This window comes from Oenanthe melanoleuca, chromosome 7, assembly GCF_029582105.1.
Source record: "Oenanthe melanoleuca isolate GR-GAL-2019-014 chromosome 7, OMel1.0, whole genome shotgun sequence".
Taxonomy (NCBI): domain Eukaryota; kingdom Metazoa; phylum Chordata; class Aves; order Passeriformes; family Muscicapidae; genus Oenanthe; species Oenanthe melanoleuca.
The window spans coordinates 16251600-16269397 of record NC_079341.1 but is presented as its reverse complement, the minus strand read 5'-3'; the positions used below and the strand labels follow the sequence as shown (position 1 = coordinate 16269397).

Sequence of the window (17798 nt, the reverse complement as noted above, 5' to 3'; positions counted from 1 at the left end):
TAAAAATATTAACTAGTTATAAACTAATATTACTCACTGCTGGGATGGAGAAGCATTATTTCCTTCACTGTATATTTGGAAAATGAGCTACTTAAGCCCACACAGGAACTTGGCTGCAAAAATGTAATTGTAGCTCAAAAATCTCCTACTCCCAATGCTGTGCTCATTCTCTAGTTAGGTCCTTTTTCAAGTGTTAATAACAATGTAAAAGGCAAATTGGTGAAAATACATCACAGTCTGTGAAATTCTCAGTATTTCTACCAAAACAAGCTTCTGAAGATTGAACAGATTTTTAAATCAGCCAATTAATTCAATGTAACTTTCTACTTTTTTATGCATTGAATAATGGAAATATAATATCATAACTGGAGCTGGACTCCTGATTTGACTGTCCTGTGGGCTGCCAGAATGTCTGTTAATGGAAAGACTTATTGACAAGAAGTGTTTTAAAACCAGGGCATTTACAATTAGATTAGAACCGTTCCCCTTCATTCTACCTATCCTCAGGAATGCTGACTTTCAAAATCCCCTCTTTATTGTGTTGGGTGAACAATGCTAAAAAAAGCTGCAAACCTGTCCTTACTGGCAGGTGCCAGCTTGCAGAATCAGATATGTGAGCTCCACTGGCTGTATCCTGAACAGGGCATCAGACACTGCAAGAAGTTCAGATGGAGCTGCCTGTGCACACCAAGGGTGCTGGGAGTAATAAAAGAGAGGGTGTGGTTGCCATAAGATTTCCTTTTAGCTCTAAGTTCCAAAAGGGAAAATTTAGTCCAACAGTCGAATTACAATAAATTTGGAAGATTTCTTAAGGCGTTCAGGGCTAATACATGCCCTGACTGCAGCTAAAGGTGTTGTTTATTATGTACTCCAGGAGTGAATTTTGCTGTAGTTCTTCAAGGTGAAGAACTGTGTGACTGTAATGAGAAAGATTTGAGTAAGAAGATGTCTAGAATAGGGTTACTAGAAGAGAAAGTATCCAGAATGTGGAGGGACAAACCACCAAGTGCTTACATATCGAAAACTTGAATTTTAAAAAGTAAATTTAAAATAGCCTCAAAATATCTCTCTCAAATAGTCCTCTTTTATTCCTTTCTCCCAGTTTTGAATTGAACTAGACAACTGAATTGCAGTGAGAAGGGTATGGCTTCAGGACCCACAGTGGCATGATGTTGATGCAGGGGGCTCTGGTCAGTGTAGACTTCAAGAAGGAGAAAGCAAGCAGTCCCAGATCTGTAGTGTCACTGCCCACAATGCATATCTGCCCAAACAGCCAAAAGACAAGAAAAAGCCTTTTCTCTCAAGTTTACACTTGGCTAATGAGCATATTTTTTTTCAAATGCCTTTGACTCCTTCACCTAAGGAATAATTTGGTTATTTTCAACTGCATCGTTTGCCTTTGCAGATGTAAAACAGAAAAAGGAATGCAGCAACTCACATGGCTAATACCTAATTCCACTGTGTTTTTTTCATGGTCTCTCCTGTCCAGTGGCTCATTCTGCCTTGCTTTCTTACAGCCCTCTTCAAGTGCAACACAGTGCAACTGATTCAGTTTTCCTGGGAATCTACAATCTGAAAAAGAGAAAATTCAGGGGTACACTCCAGGTGTCATATGGGAAAACACCCCAAGGAAAGTGAGAGGATAAAAAAAGCAGAGGATAAAGGAAAGGCTGGAAATGTCTTGCTTCAAAAAGATAAAATGAGATTACTTTAGTTATTATGCAATCCACACAGTGGGTTCTTGACCTTTTTTTTAAGAAATGATCCTTGATTCACCATATGATCACCTATATTTGTAATAAATCAAATGAAAAATGTCACTTATTAGAACACTGAGGTTTACTGTTCAAGTGATTAACTGAGAATCATTTGTATGATTAAATGCTGGGAAATAATTTGGTTTCATACAAACCTATAGCACAGTTCTCATTACACAGAAGTGCTGCATATTAGTTGAAGCAAATTAACATTCAAAGAGTTTCTGGAGTGGCTCCTAATCACAGGCTGTTAATTACTATCATTACATTCAACTGCTGAAGAGACTAACTGAGGAATCAGTCTCATGATCTTGGTATTTGAAAGTGATCTTCACCAATAAAAACACGTCAGACATACAGAAATTGCAAATTGCTGAATTTGCTGACGCAGTGGAAAATTCCGCTGACTATAAGTACCCATCTGGTGATAGATGCATTCTTGATACAGTTTCAGTGTTTGGACTTAGGAAATAATGAGTATCAATGTCCTAGCTAGGGAATATGCAAAGATGAAGGAGCCCATTGTATCGTTAATTAAGGAAAGTAGTAGCAGAGCTCGTTCACAGATAAGTGACTGTACATAATAATCATGTATTTATGTGAGGAACTGTTATGCTATATTACTATAGTAGCAATTAGGTTTTCACAAAATAGTTTTATTAAAAGGCACACTTATGTAATAAATAAACAATTAATTTCCATGGCAGATTAATTACACATGGCTTAAAATGGTCACCATGCCAAGTGAAACCTATAGAGGCAGATCTTACACAGAGGCAAATGTACAACTACATACTTACAAGTGAATTTATTTTTCGCTTGTAAATCAAAAACTTACATGCATGAATTTCAGGATGGATGCCTCTGTAAAAAGCAGATCTGTACGTGATTTTTGCATGAAAGAAAGACTCAAGCTTTCTGTACTCAAGGGATATGGCAGGCCAGCCTATAAACTCAAGCAAAGAGAAGAGAGGAATCTCTTGAAAATATCAGATGCCCCACTTAGAATCTGTAACCTGACGACGTGAGAGATCTTTCCTGTGAGGTCTTCTAACATCTTTTCTTAGCTTGGTCTTTAATTTACAATAAAAAAGAACAGGGAGGGGATAGCTCTAATTTCATCCATATGGCAGGGAACCATCAACATGCTTTCCCTGATACAAAATAGGCCTACAGAATTTAGAAATGATATATTGTTTCTATTATTTTTCACATAACTCTAAATTATATTCAAAATCAGTGCAATGACAAAGCAAAGCCAGATGCTGTAGTACATTAATATTTCACAAAAATACGGTTTAACAGTTTTTCAGTTCAAGAAGTATCTGTAAACAGACAACTACCTTCTTGAATACATTCATTATTGGAAGTTATTGTACTATAACACAGGGAAATAATTCCTGATTAGTTGCTTGTTCACAAAATAATTTGCTATAGATACTCTATAGTCCTATTGATGGCATGCTGGAAAAGCCAACAAGATCTTCTGGATAGAAAAAGGGTTACTGCACTTCTGAGATGATGGTCACATAAAGACAACATATTGAGAGTTGTGCATGCTATAAATGTTTAGGAACTCGAAAAACTCAAACACATTTCAAAGAAATGCAATCTCTTTTTGGGTGTTGTGAATCATGGGAGGTGGCACACTGAGAATACCAGCTCAGAAAACTGCATGCCAAAGCAGCATAAAAATTTAGTAAGTTCTCCTTCAAAGTAAATTAATGTTTTGAATTGTCCAGTCCATACTGATGGACAAATACAGATTAGGATACAAATCTTGCCTTTGAACATTTACATCAAGCTCCTGTTATGTTCCAGACTAATGAACACCATTTATTTTCTGTAATTTATTTGAAATGTCTTAGAAGACACTTACTGATGTAATGGCTCCCTCTCTAGAACCTCTGCCTCAAGTCTGAAGCCCAGCTCTCCACATGGAGACACAAACCAGCTGATCCCTTCACAGCTGCCCCAAGCAGAGAATTGTCTGTCACCACAGGGGTGGCACTCTAGGAGATCAAAATTCCCAGTAGTGCCTCAGCTTACTCAAACTGAATCCTAATCATCTCACAGAACTAAACTACCCATCTTCTTGTCTGGTTTGGATCTTTGCTGCAGGCTGCCTGTGTTGTGCAAGGCTTTGTCCTTACTAAAGATCTTTCCAGGTTGTAGAAGTATGATCAATGACCCCAATATGTGCCTTGTCACCATAACATGTGACATTCAGAAGAAACCACCCTTTCTGTCCTTTTGACACATCCTTTGTTTGCATGAAAATTTTGTCCAGTTAACTTGCCTCATTTATTAAATCAGCAAAGTACCGAATAATGTTTAAAACACAGCAACTTTATTACTAAAAATCAGACTGTGTATTATTCAAATTCCCAGAAGATTAACTGTAAACTAAAATAGTAAGTTTCAAGATGAAAGATACCTACATGTGTTTAATGGTTTCTTGATCACATTAGAGTCTCCACTGGAGTAGTCACTACACAGAGTTCAAGTAATTAAACACTATTTCTTTCATTGCAACTGTAAGTTATGTGTCCTTTTGGTTAAACGTGATTTTTGTGGGTTGTGGTTATCCAGATGGTCTCAGTGATAAATTTTTCCTGCACAATTGATTAAATATATATTTTGCCAGTTTATGTTAAAATATATTTGTTCATTGTTTTAAGTGCGGATGACTGCAAAGAATGGAAGCCAGGAAGAGAGCAGCAACATGACAGTCAAACACGTGCAAAAGGGACCTGCCTCAGGTAATCCTCACATTGCAAGACCCTGCCTGGAAAACACAAAGGTGTTGCCCAGAAAAAGGTTTCACCAGGGACCCCAAGGAGAGCAGCACAGGCAGTCAGCCACAAACACAGACAAAATGCTTCAGTTAGCTCAGGGCACGTTCTGAACGTACAAATCAATGACAATTAAAGCAGATTATGAAAAAGCAATAGTAGATAGTTGGGTCTTTGTGTGATTAAAGTGAGCTGAAAGTGCAGGGCCAGATTCTTCCCATATGTGCTGATGGGTTAGAGATTACTGTACCTCTGAAGAGGCAAAGTCTCTGGTTTCCTGGGGACCTCTGAACCCATTCCTGATGGGAGCTCACGTAATGACTGGGGGCCAGTTCTATTATTGAGACTCTGCTGTTGCTGCAGGCACAGTAACTCAACTGCCCATGCTCAGACAAGACGTATTGCTGCAGCAACTCTTGTCATTTTTTTAGGATACTTTGGGTCAGTTTTAATGTATCTTTGATTAGCTTGTTTCTAAAAATGATCTTACAAGAATCCAAAGGCCACAAACATTGCCTGAAAGTATAAACTGGATTAGGACAGATATCCTCTTGCATCTGTACTTCCTCTCCAACAGCTCTGGTTCTTTAGGAAGAGAGTAAAATATCTAATATGTGTGCAGAGTAATTTCTCCTCAGCTATATTAACCTAATTTCCAGTAACCCAGCTGTTTATGGACTGGCTGTATTGAATGTTTTCTCAGGATTACTTCATTTAATTATTACCAAATAGTTCAAATATCTATGAATTTATGTAATTACTTTAAAGATTCATTAATAATTTTGGTCTTCAGGATATCCTGTGGCAAGGAGTTCCTCAGGACTATTGCTATTTGAACTTGACAGAGCTCTGCCAATCCAAGGAGTCTGACCCATTGAACTGAAGCAATTTTTCTTGAAAGCCACCCACAAGAATAAAGAATAGCAACAGCTCTAGAGAGTCTATCATATAACAGCAGTGTGTTTAAGAGAGGTACTTTCCTTAAAGAGGTAAAAATAACCAGGCAGTTTGCACAGTTTTCAATGGAAGAATTATATGTACACTCTAGGAAGTAAGAGAAGTGAGTTTCCACATTTATGAATGAACACAACTGTGCAAAACCAGGTATAAAAGCAAATAAACTTTAAGGTTCCCTGCTGCAACACCGCAAAATTAGTGAAGTGATTTCAGCACAGAAATAATGAATGTGCTCAAGGCTTTTGGCCACAGGGAGAATTCTCGTTCTGGAGATCTGCACAAACTGCAAAAGCTAGAAGAATATTACAGGAGAAAATGAAATGCAATTAACTAGCAATTATTTTAAGGTAAAAGTAGGTCTGAAAAGTTCCATCCATAAAGACACTGAAAGAAAGCTTGAGGTTGACAGGGTACATGACCTGAAGAGATTCCTACTGTGAGATGCTAAAAATGATTTCACAATAAATCAAAGCTTCAGCTGGAGATATGAAGTTAACACATAAACTTGGGAAACTGAAATAGCAGAAATAACCTACAAATTAAATACATACGGTGTGGGTGGTATTATTGCCATCTATTCCAATCAATAACTACTCTCTCTTATCAGTAATCAAATTATTTAGCAGTGCAAATGGGGACATGAAGGGGCCAGCACAACTGGAGGGATGTTGTGATCCCTGACAACCACATTATTTTTCAGTGGCACACGGACTTGCAAACCTGAGAACAAGCCATGCCACAAAGGAAGTTTGATCTTATGTGTGTTTGAATAACCACTGGGGCAAAAACACCTGTATAGCCAATATCATACCAAAACAGCATTGGCAATGCATCACAGCTTAGGAACTGGAGTTACATAGAGTGTAGGTTGGTACAGAACTACAAGCAGGTGGTGTCAGAACTCAGAAACCAAGGGGCACTACCTGAGCCCAGGTACACTGTTTTATTCAAGTGTACCTCATTGCCCTGAGCCTGTGTCCTCTACCAGCAAGGACTGATAGAATCTGGCAATCTACCATAGTTCTATCACAACAGAAGAATATGTCTATGTATGGAAATGAGAGGAAGACCTTTGTTGCTGTGAATGGAACACGTCTTCCCAAATTACCCAAACTTCAGAGCTAAGTGACAGTAACACTGATCTGCAGTGGTAGCTGGGAATGGTGGTAGAGGAACAGGCCAAAGCAGGCAACAAAGACAAATGTAAGTTTAGAGGATGCAGAAACAGTTTGTCAACACCTCTGTCAACTCTTCAAGATGCAATTCTACATCTTCATAATCAGAAGCAACATCAATGCATTGCATTTTCTCTGTGGTGGGCTCACTCTTTCTCCCCAAATACTTCAGTGCCCCTCATTCTGTCACTGGAAAGCTACCAATCTGTCAGTCACAGCCCCTGATGTCTCACCAGTAATTCTTCCTCTTGCTTTCCAAAAGCAATTGCTGCATTCACAGCACTCACAGTGAATCAATTGCTGCATCCTGCCAGATCACCAGCTGCTTCCAGCACCTCCCAGCCCAGCTCCATCCATGCTGCCCTTCAGCTCAGTGGCAGCAGCTTTTGGGAGCTTTCTCTGCCAGTGCTGCTTTGCTCCTAGACACAGGCTCTTGGAAGGAGAGGAACAAAGCTCTTCAGTGCTACCTTAAAATATTAAAAACGCTCTTTTCCCATCAGTGCCATATAAAGATAAAAAGGAAAAAACACAACAATTTCAGCTCCAGTGTGAAGTGTGACATTTCAAAGAAGTCTATGGCAGATATTTGTATGACAGATACCTCACAGTTGTTCAGAAATCTCCTTTACTCTCTGGTGTAATTACAGCTTTTTTATAGAATTATTAGGAGCAATTCCATGTAGTTTTTCTGCCTGCAGAGTGCAGCAAAAACCACACTGTCTGAATGCGAGTTGGGCTAGTCCTTGCTCACCTCCATAGTCTGTGGTCACCTCAAACAGGAAAGGGAAAGGGGCTCACCTCATCCTGCCAGTTGTTTTCCCTTCATCTTAACTCATCCTTGAAAGCCAGTGTGCTAGAACAGAGCAGCCATCCCCATGCACCTGCAAAGCAATGAGAATAACTTAATCCAACAGAGGGGTGTCAGTGGGCTTTGCAAAGAAAGGCTTGGTAAATAGAGGGAGAATCCAAGCCACAGAGACTGGAGAATACTTGCCCACAGCCAGGCAGGTAACTGTGGCACAGCGAAGTCCAAACCCCACAACTCCAGACTTTGCCATGAGTTACCCAGGACATCAAAGCACAGCAGTGCCTTTGTTTCCTTTCAGCTCTCCAGCACCAGTACTTGACTAAGGTAACAGTAACAGGAAACTACAAGAGAGTTTTCCAGCTGCCTATTAATCTTGGTGCACAATTAGAGGAACAGTTCCACCACATGGATGCAAAATCTAGAAAATATACAGCTAGCCATTTCAGGCCAATACAAACAGTACAAATACCATTATTTGCAAGAGGGCACCTTGCATTTATCAGGATTACTTCAGCCTTTGAGATTTTTGTATGACTTTTCCCCTTGTTTTCTTTTCGCCCCAGGAATTCTAATGAATATGTGTATGCATGTGTAGGGGATGCCATCTCAGTCATACTACAGTAGGTAATGTTAAAAATGTGTACCCCTTCAAAGTCACAAAGATGTGAGTGGTAACCTCTTCTGCTTTGAGAGACAGGCCTGCAGCACTGAGCAGCTAAATGCTTTCTTGTGGCAGCAGTATTTTTCCGTGGCTGCGTGCTGCTGAAGTGTTTATCTTTGCTCGAGTCGCCTGGATATTGCAAAGCTACTTGAAATGATTCATGGGTCTGACAGATGTCTGGTACAGCTGGATGTGTCCTTGATTATCCCAAAAGTCTGGACAATGCTGTCATTCACCATTGCCCAAATTATCTCTGTATTGACTGCAGAAGCCTCTGTGACAGTACTGTAATGGCTAATTACCCAGGATACCTTTGATACTTACTTTATAGTGCTTTAGAAGAGTTTTTAAAAAAATGAGTGAGACAGAGGGAGAGAAAAGGAAAGAATTGGAGCAAAAACATACCAGTGAAAGTAATATTCTTATACATTGTAAAATACTATATGCTTTATTCTACATGAGGCTATACTCCATGGGCTATTTATATTCAGCCTGTCCTTTGAAAATAGTCAGATTTCCAGCAAAACAGGTAAGGACGAAATGCAAAGAATCCTGACAATGATAAGTCATGGACAATAGAAGGAGCTATTAGCCAGGAGAGAATTATATGTAAAATATTCTTGAAAAGAAGATGATGAGCAGCCATTTGCCTGCTTTATATGTTGCTGGAAAAATAACGTTCTGCTTAGTATATAACAAAGACTGTCACAGGCAGAAATGCTAAACATGTATGTTGTTAGCTTGTAAAGCTGCCTATAAGGAGGTATGAAAGTAAAGGTCTCCTTTCCCCATGCTATCATTAGTGTGCTTTGAAAAAAGCAGTTTCTGCAACATACAAGTGTATTAAGAAGAGGGGTAAAAGAAGATAAAGTACAAAAATCTCATTTTAGTGACGATGAGGTCTTAATGACAACTCATGTGAAAAATAATAGCAAATCTCTGCTTTTTAGGGTTGTCTCTCTCCTGGTTCAGCATCAGTCCAGACTAGAAAAATATGTGTAAATATTTCCCCCCCCGCCTCGAGTTTCAAACAATTCAGAAATTGCCCAAGATTCACCATGGTGAAGTTCTTCCCACTGAGTCAGAGATGACATTCCCATTGGCTATGGTGAGGGAAGAATTTACTTACCAGAACCAAATCTTCCAGTTCAGACTCATCTATACTGAAGTGGAAGATGCCACCCCAGTAGCTTCTGTGGTGATGAACAGATAATTCTGTCCAGACACCAAATTAGAATTAGGTGACCCAATTGCATCTGCCCAATACTGCCTTAGTGACATCAATATAGAGAGTATAAAAAGAAAGATCACACCTTTGATCATGTGTTTGTTCATCTTGCTTACTATTTATCTTTGTTACCTCAGAGTAAATAATGTGTTTGTTAGAAGGTGATGGATTGCTGACAATCCCTTTGAATAAAAATAATAACTTCCTTTATAACTCAGAAATTAACAGTCCAGTTAAATACTTAGTTGAATACTTGCTTTTCAGGCCCTGCAAAGAGTTTATGTTTTTTGCATATATATGTTATACAAAGTCACTCACTAAAATATAACTATTAAATAAAAAACAACAAATAGAATGTTTGCTGTTTAAAATTAAAGGGTTATCCATTAATTTCATTTGGGCAGAAGACAACATGCTATTATTTATATCTCTTACTATGACGGCATTATTTTTACAATTAGGGTTATGCTACTGTTATTTAAATTTCAAAAATTTTCTTTTTATGGCTGAAAATTTCCTTACCTTTCATTAAAAGCAGAAGTGTCTATTTCTCAATCTGTTACAATACCTGCAAAAATTAAGAAATAAGTTTTGAACATTTGTAGTGTGGGAACTAATCACAGACAATCACAGGAACATACTGTTTACCTCTTTGCATATTCATGGCACTGCACATGGAAAGATTACACATCAAATAATGAGCAGAATGGAAATGTTTTCCATAGTCCCATTGCTCAAGCTTCTGGAGGCTCAGACTCAAGTGCATGCAGAAAAATAAAGTTTCTACTTCTTCAGTGTGAGCTAAATCCTGACTGCTAAAAAATCTTGCAAAACTTTGTTATAAGGCAGGACAAATATTTGGTAGCACAGGCCCACTGAGAACATGTAGCAAGGTGTCAGCAAAGGACCTGCCCTGAAAACTGGTATTTAAAACTGGTAACAAGTATTAGAAAAATTTGGCTAGAATAAAGCAATCTAATCTAAATAATCACTTGTGCTGATTTCAGTTTTAATTTTGCAGCATCTCAATACCCTGAAGACATACATGGAAGCTGAATGTATAAATGCAAACTGTCAGAGAAATGACAAAAGAATTCAAGCACTTTTGTCTGCAAGAAATAAAGACCCTTTCTCATGCAGTCCTTTTGAGCCGAGCTGAGTAACAGAATAATTTCTGGTATTTACCTTTTCAGCTGCCTAAACAGGATTGTGTGATGCTGGGAATACAGAAAACCCCAAGGTTGTTTAACACCAGTTATATTTGGTGACAGGTATTGCATTGCATTAGATTCCAGCTCTGAACTTCCCAATAGCTTTTGATCACACTGTGTGGCACAATTACTGATTACTTAGTTTGGGGCCATACACACAAACTGTCTAAGATGAGTGTATGCCTTCCTTTCCTTGAACTCAGCATGTAGGAGTGAGCCATTGACTGATGGTCTTCTGATGTGGAACTGTAGAGGCTGTGCTTTTACTGGAAATTTCTGAAAATATTTAATTTACAAACAAACCAACAAAACCAAAGCATTCTCGTATTTTGCATTTTCATACAATTCACTTACTGGTATGGCTGGGGTGAGAAGGAAAAGGTGGCTCAGAGCAGTGCTCTGCCCATCCTCAGCCCTTAAACCATGCTTGATGGTGGAGCCAAGAGATCACCATAGCAGGTATTGCCCCTTATGTTTCAGTACCTCTTCCTTTTGTTCTAAATTACTGAATATTTTAAAGATGTATTTTATATCAATATTCCATGCCTGTGCTACTGGGGATTAAGTACTTGATAGACTCACCAGCCAGGTACCCAAGGAGTGCATGTTCCCTGCTTTGACTGAGAATCTTTGTACCATGATTTTCAAGGGACCACATATTTGTACCTGCAGGACTTCAGATGAGTTTTGGAGAGAAGGTCCATAGCACTTCCTAAGAAAGGCTGTATCTGGGACTCCCAAACTGATCTCTCACTTTCTTCTTCCTAGTCACTTTTGAAAACCTAGAATTCAAGAAAAAGAACTGTGTGACACAGATTTTAGGTGCCAAAACAGACTGTTAACCATGAAATAGTGTGACAGTAATGGTATCCATCCAGCAGCTTTTCCATAGTCTCAATCTTGAACAGCATCATTCTCTAAAAAAACCACCCTCCCAGCTACCTGTCAGAGCCAAATTTCTCCCCTCTCATCTCTTGTCCAATGACAGGTAACAAAGTTAATTGCTTTACCACAATAACTCAAGGCTGAGATTTGCAGTCACATTGCTTTTACTCCTAAAAGGAATTTCTATGTGTCTTCCTGACTGGGTTTGAGCCAGTCCATACATTTATCCTCAGATCCAGATGGGACTTGAATTGGGACTAGCCAATCATGATCATGAAATGAGAACTAGGATGCATAACAGGTTGTATGTGGAACAAAAATAATTCACCTCTCCAGTGACTTCGTTTTTAGGAACACAGGAAATAGATAGGGGAAATGTTTTCTAAAGGAGAGGGGGCCTGAGCTCTGCAGAGAAAGTGCTGTGCCCTGGTCACATCCCATGGCAATGACTGCAGGGGGACTGCATGGATTTCTTTTATGCTTCCTATGGAAAAGAGGCAGAATGTGAACTGCAGAGCTTGAATTCACTTTATACTAATCCAACAATTCAGAAATGCTAATTTTAATTAAAACTTCCTTTAGTATGCAGGAAATATGCTATACTCCTAGGACTTAAGAGTTTTACTGCAATTTTGTTTTAATACCTTAAATTAAATACTTGGCAAGAGATGACAAAATGGGCATTTTTGCATAGGCAATATTTCCTTGGATTTAAAGGTTGGCAAACACAATTTTTGCTATTTGCCATTTTAAAAGACTTTACCACAATATATAAAACATTGTATTAGTTATTTTCACCAGAGTTTTTGAAAGATCTAGAGGGCTGGGAGCAAAAAAGAATCTGTTTAGAAAATTGCCCCATATATCTCAGTATTACTACTACTAATAAGATCATTGCAACTTTCTTAACAGCTCTTACACACATTTACAATTCCAATGATTAAAAGTTGCAACCATATTATAAACTTCACCACATGATATTTTCCAATAATACAAACAGCCTTTGCAGCTAAGGTAACATGAAATTCAAAGGAGAATTTTGATTACATCTAATCTGGTAAAGAAATTAAATCATAAGCATGCTTATTTCTACCAACAAGGAAAGAAAGCAAAATAATACATCAAATCCCTGACTAAGCAGTCACAATAGACCTTTAAATAACCCAACTTTCTACCATATTTTATTATCCTCTCCGAGTTTTATAGCATTATCTGCTATAGAAATGCAGGGAGATTTGTAAAACACTATAGCATTTAAGTCATTACATTTTATAGCTAATTTCTAATGTGGATTTGATTTTTTACGAGCACAAAAAGAATCTAATTTGCATTAGTGACAGTAACTAGAGAAATTTAACACCTGGCACTGGTTGTACCAGAAATTGAATATTAGTTACTTGGGTGCTAAAAAGCACATTCATACCTTCAAGGGGGATTTTTCATTTATTTATGCTGTACCCTCATGTTTATCATTACAAAAGTGTTCTTGCATCATGGTGGAGGAAAACTGTCAGGAATGTAAAAATGCCATGCACCCGATAAAGGGAGTTTGCAGCAACAGCAGCAAAATGAATCATTTATACACTAAAGAATGTACAAACCCAGAAATAAATCTCCATTGAGATATAAAATTAGAACAGCAGCAATGTACAGACAATTCATTTCCATGAATGCTTTTTATTTATTTCTCCACAGATACTGCTGCTTTCTTGGAGCAATGTATTAGACCCAAATTAAACCTCCATTTAAGGAGGGGAAAAAAACCCCAACAAACTATAGCTGACATGAAAAAGAACCACATTTCCACATGAACAATCCACGTATTTATAAAGGGTGGAAAATTAGGAGCTGCAAAATAGGCAAAGCCGCTGTAAAATGATATGGGAAGTGACATTTTACATAGCCGGCTACAATTAACACATTGATGGCATTTTGCTGGGCTCCTTGCAGTGATAATGCTGTTGTCAAATGTGTTTAGTGCACCAAATCTCCTGGAGCCTTCAGCCAGGCAGCAAGCTTTTGACAGATTGAAGGTTCGGAGATAGGCTATCATGACAGATGGAAACTGGCACCGATGTTCAGCTTTCGCCGATCACAGGGGACCTGCCCCCCTTATTCTTCAGGGCTCAGCTCTGCAACCTTCCCCCTTCTGATGAAAGCAGGGGATGGCATTGTTAAATAGTGCATCTGTGTGAGTTAGACTACTCTGATGAAAGCATAAGGCAGACGCTCTGTGAAGCAAAAGACAGCCTCTGCTCTAACTGCATTTTAGATAGACTTGGGGAGGACTCCAGGGAGCTGGGATAAAACTTTGGTAAATTTCAGACAAAAAAGTAAAAGCCCACACTAACCATTAAATGGTGCTTCTTATAGATCTGTATTCACAGGCTGGAGGAATCCATACATATGAACAACCAGGAGCCATTGTGTGAGACTCCATAGTAGTCTCTTCATTATGGTTTGGATCATTTATTGAAATTGGTCTCTAAGAACCCCATCCAGACAGCAGATCCAAAAAGAACAGAGATCCACATAAAGGGAGGCTGTGAGAACAAGTCTGCTTTGCTGTGAGCATCCAGCTTGTTCAGGGGCTAATTAAATTATTAGGAGAGGCTGTTCTTGCAACTGGTCTTGATTCTTGGATGCAATGTTAAAACCAGGGTGGGAGCTTGTGTTATTGAGCTTTACACAGCTGGGCATAAACAGGCAGATAATACAGCTAATTAACCTTTCACCTCCCCCCCAACACCTTTTGAAGAAAGGCATTTGTTATTTTTTTTTAATCAGCCTCAGGATATTTTCAAGGCACTTGTCCTGGCTATATTTGCTTCTTTCTATCCCTGACAAATTCCTGTTTGATTTCTTTAAACTGGGCTGTAGAGCTTTCTTTTTGCTGTCTTAATCTTCAATTCCACTCTCGCTGATATAGTATTTGGAGCAGCACACTGCAGCCCATTTGAGGTATGATAATCAGCTGATTAGCTAGTGAAGTCGTTTTCCCTGAGGCTCTTTTGTGTGCAAAATCCTCACACTCAATTGACATGTGGACATCATAAAGCTGATGAAATGCAATTGTAATGAACAAGAGGGAGAGGCATCTGCAGCAGTCTAAATGAAAGACCCTTCCCTCTCGACATGCTAATTCAGAAAATCTGCTCTTAGCTTGTACTCCCTCTGGATCCCAATGGATGCAAGTCTCCATGAATGCATATTCAAAACAGCATATTAGCCTCAGTAGCAAGTGAAATTTGAGCCTGGATGGGCCAATTCTAGTTTCAAGACAGATTATGCTGCATCAAACGTAGTAATGATTTGACAGTTCATTTGTGACGAGAGTCCTACAGTCAAGGTTTAATGCACAGACAGGCGCAGGTGTGCAGCCAGAACCAACAAAATCCAAAGGCTGCTAGTTAGGAAGCCTCATGCATGTGGAAAGGTGAAACATATTTAAGAAATTAACACCATCTTCTTTAAAGCATTCAGTAGCAGTTGATTCTACAGCCAGAGCTTCCTTTTAAGTCCATTGAGTCCCAGTTTGAAGGGACTGGGAAGGACAGCCCAATATACCACAGTTGCTGTACATTAGTTCCAGGATGGGACAAATTAAAAAACAACATCAGAGGATGGATTGCTTTCTTAACCATACTCTAGATAAATAACTGTGTGTGCCTTCTGGTAATTTAGGCAAGGTCTGTCCCGGAGAAGGTGTGGGGATGCAAACTGCTGGGACTATGCAGGCACCCACAGCATGGGCTGAGCTGTGCCAGGCTCTGCCTCTGCATATGCTGGATGCAGTTTTTCAGTTCTCCCCAGTTCTTGCCCCATTTTGGACTCCTCTGCCTCAAAATGCTCTAAATTGTTAAATGCTTTTGCTGTGTGGACACCATACATATATAAGATTTTTTTTCCATTCCTTTGTATTTTTTAAGACAGGGAGAGAAATTCTGTATATTCCTGTCACATAAGTGTGTGTGTACATATATATGTATGTATTTTTAAACAACATTTGTCTTGAGAGATCAGAAATTCTTGAAAAAACATAAAATTAAATTGTATGAGTTGAAAATAATTTCAATATAACATTAAATTCATGCAAACACAGCCTTTGCTACACAGATGCTTAAATACTAATTAGCTGACATGTTCTGGTAGCCAGAAATTCCATCTGAGCTCAGGAAGAGTCATTGCTTGACAGGACCTTCATATCAGCCCAGTGAAATTTGTGCCATCAGGCAGGAACACAAATCTCAAGGAGTCTGTCCTCACCTCTTTTCCTCTGTGGTGGCCAGGCATTCAAGATGCAGGTATAAGGCAAGGGGTGTGGGATGTGTGCACCACATTTCCCTTCAGTAAATATGGTCTAAATCCAATGCATATTGGCATGAGTCACTGCTGGTGTGAGAAGTTACCTACAACAGGTTGAAAAGTACACAGTCCCCAGCAGTACTTCCCTTGCTGATGTTCAGTCCATGTGATTGTGATTATACTGTGCTTATCCAAGCTAAAATACATCTTCTACTTGCAGGGACATTTCTTATAAATTTGCAATTCATTGTCTTAGGGTTTTCCACATATAACTAAGACACAATTTAAAGGAACCATAAAACCTCCTTAAATTACAAGAGTTCCTACTTTTTCGGTGTGTAGTGTGACTGTTTCAGCAGCACAAAAGAGTCTCACCATACACTCTAAACAAGTATCAGTGGTAAATACCTGCTGTTTAAATATAAGCTTCCTAAAAAGCCAAAGGACACATCTTTACCCTGGCAATGCTGAATGGATGGAACACTGGTATCCTTTGCATTCTTTTTTTCCTATTCCAAGCTCATTTTGGAGGAATGTGAGGAAAAAGTTTTAGCATCTTCACAGTTTCACTTGCCTTGTTTTTACCTTCAGAAGATGGGCTGGGAGGTACAGCAAGGAAGGTATATTGAAATGGCACAACTCCTGCCAGGATCTAGTGAGGACAGCACTTTCTCTTGCCAGGAGCAGTAGAAAGGAGGGTGATTTCTCTCAGCTGGCCTCCAGTTGCCTTGGCTGGTTTTATTACGACCAGCTGGCTGATACCAAGGCACCAGCACACTCATCTCTAACTACTGCACTCCTCATGAGCCAAATGATCCAGTAGCTGCCTTCATTGCATTACAAGGTGGCAAAGCTACCAGAAAGTGGATTTGGGAGAAATCTCCTGGGGTAAGAAGTCTGGATTTGAGAACATTCTAGCCCCATACTGCAGAATTTGATCTCTATTGATTGGCCCCCAAAGTAATGCATCTGAGCTAGTTTCCTCTCTTGGGAGGAGGGCTGTGCCAGGGATTTAACCATGTTGTTTTAAAACCTAATTAGCCAAAGAGCCCACCAAAACATGTACAGATGCCATTTTGTGATGGCACACACATGCCCTGCATGGAAAAGCAACATTATCAGCAGATGTGGCTACAGACCTTTTCTGCTTACAAGGTACTTGTGCACTATATAAACAAAGTAACAGATTAATTAGTTTATTAGTGAGCCTCCCCAAAACAGGAATATTATGAAGTCTTTAGAGACTGAAGAATGAAGGACCAACAGTTATTTCAGAGACTAACAAGATAAATATCATAGATGTTGCTCAGACACACAAACATTGTAAGCAAACATAATACAAGTATTTTTAAGCATTTCCTTTCACTCACCAACTCAATAGGTACTTTTTAGTAATAGTCATGGCTTGAATATTGTGCAGTCACTATTCATAATGTATTTTGAGGGCTGGGGGAGGTAAGGGAAGCAAAAAACCTGCAGAATCGTTAAATTTCTCATTTAGTTCTACTTACATATTGATGAATTCATCAGCACCAGTGGTTTGAGATCTTGCAACTCCTTATCTCCTGGTTTCTGCATGTGTGCTTAGTGAGGTTTAGAAAGTGGACTTTTAATTTCTTCTCAACAGTTTAGAAGAGTTATATGGAATAATTAATCATGAAAATCAGTATCATTCTAAACATCAAACTCTGATAAGATGATAAATGACATTCCTAGTATACATCACAAGCTTGATTCATATTTTGTACCCTCTTAAAATCTGCTCAAGTAGAGTGTAAGCCAATGTCACACCTAATACATTACAGCAAGAATATCTAGTCTTTGTTGCCTGTTGCTTCAAAAGCATCAGATTAAAAAGATGTTTAACAGGGGCTTTTCCTTTTTTTTTCTCCATTGAATGCTTCAAACTAGTTTGGCAATCTTTAAAAGGTTAATGAGTACTGTCTGCTACAGAATGCCAAACTGATTTAATTCAGAAAACGAGAAAAAATGAGAAAACATTCCTAAAATGTAATC

General features: G+C 38.9%; 1 long non-coding RNA gene across 1 annotated transcript; it reads right to left on the bottom strand.

Moving 5' to 3' along the window:
- Positions 1–1451: 1451 nt before the first annotated feature.
- Positions 1452–17372, bottom strand: LOC130255791 (uncharacterized). Its single transcript, XR_008840989.1, has 5 exons — positions 17294–17372; positions 11259–11374; positions 9904–9949; positions 7483–7565; positions 1452–1572 (listed from the first exon to the last, which is right to left on the bottom strand). It is a non-coding gene; the product is annotated as an uncharacterized LOC130255791 (long non-coding RNA).
- Between the last annotated feature and the right edge of the window lie 426 nt (positions 17373–17798).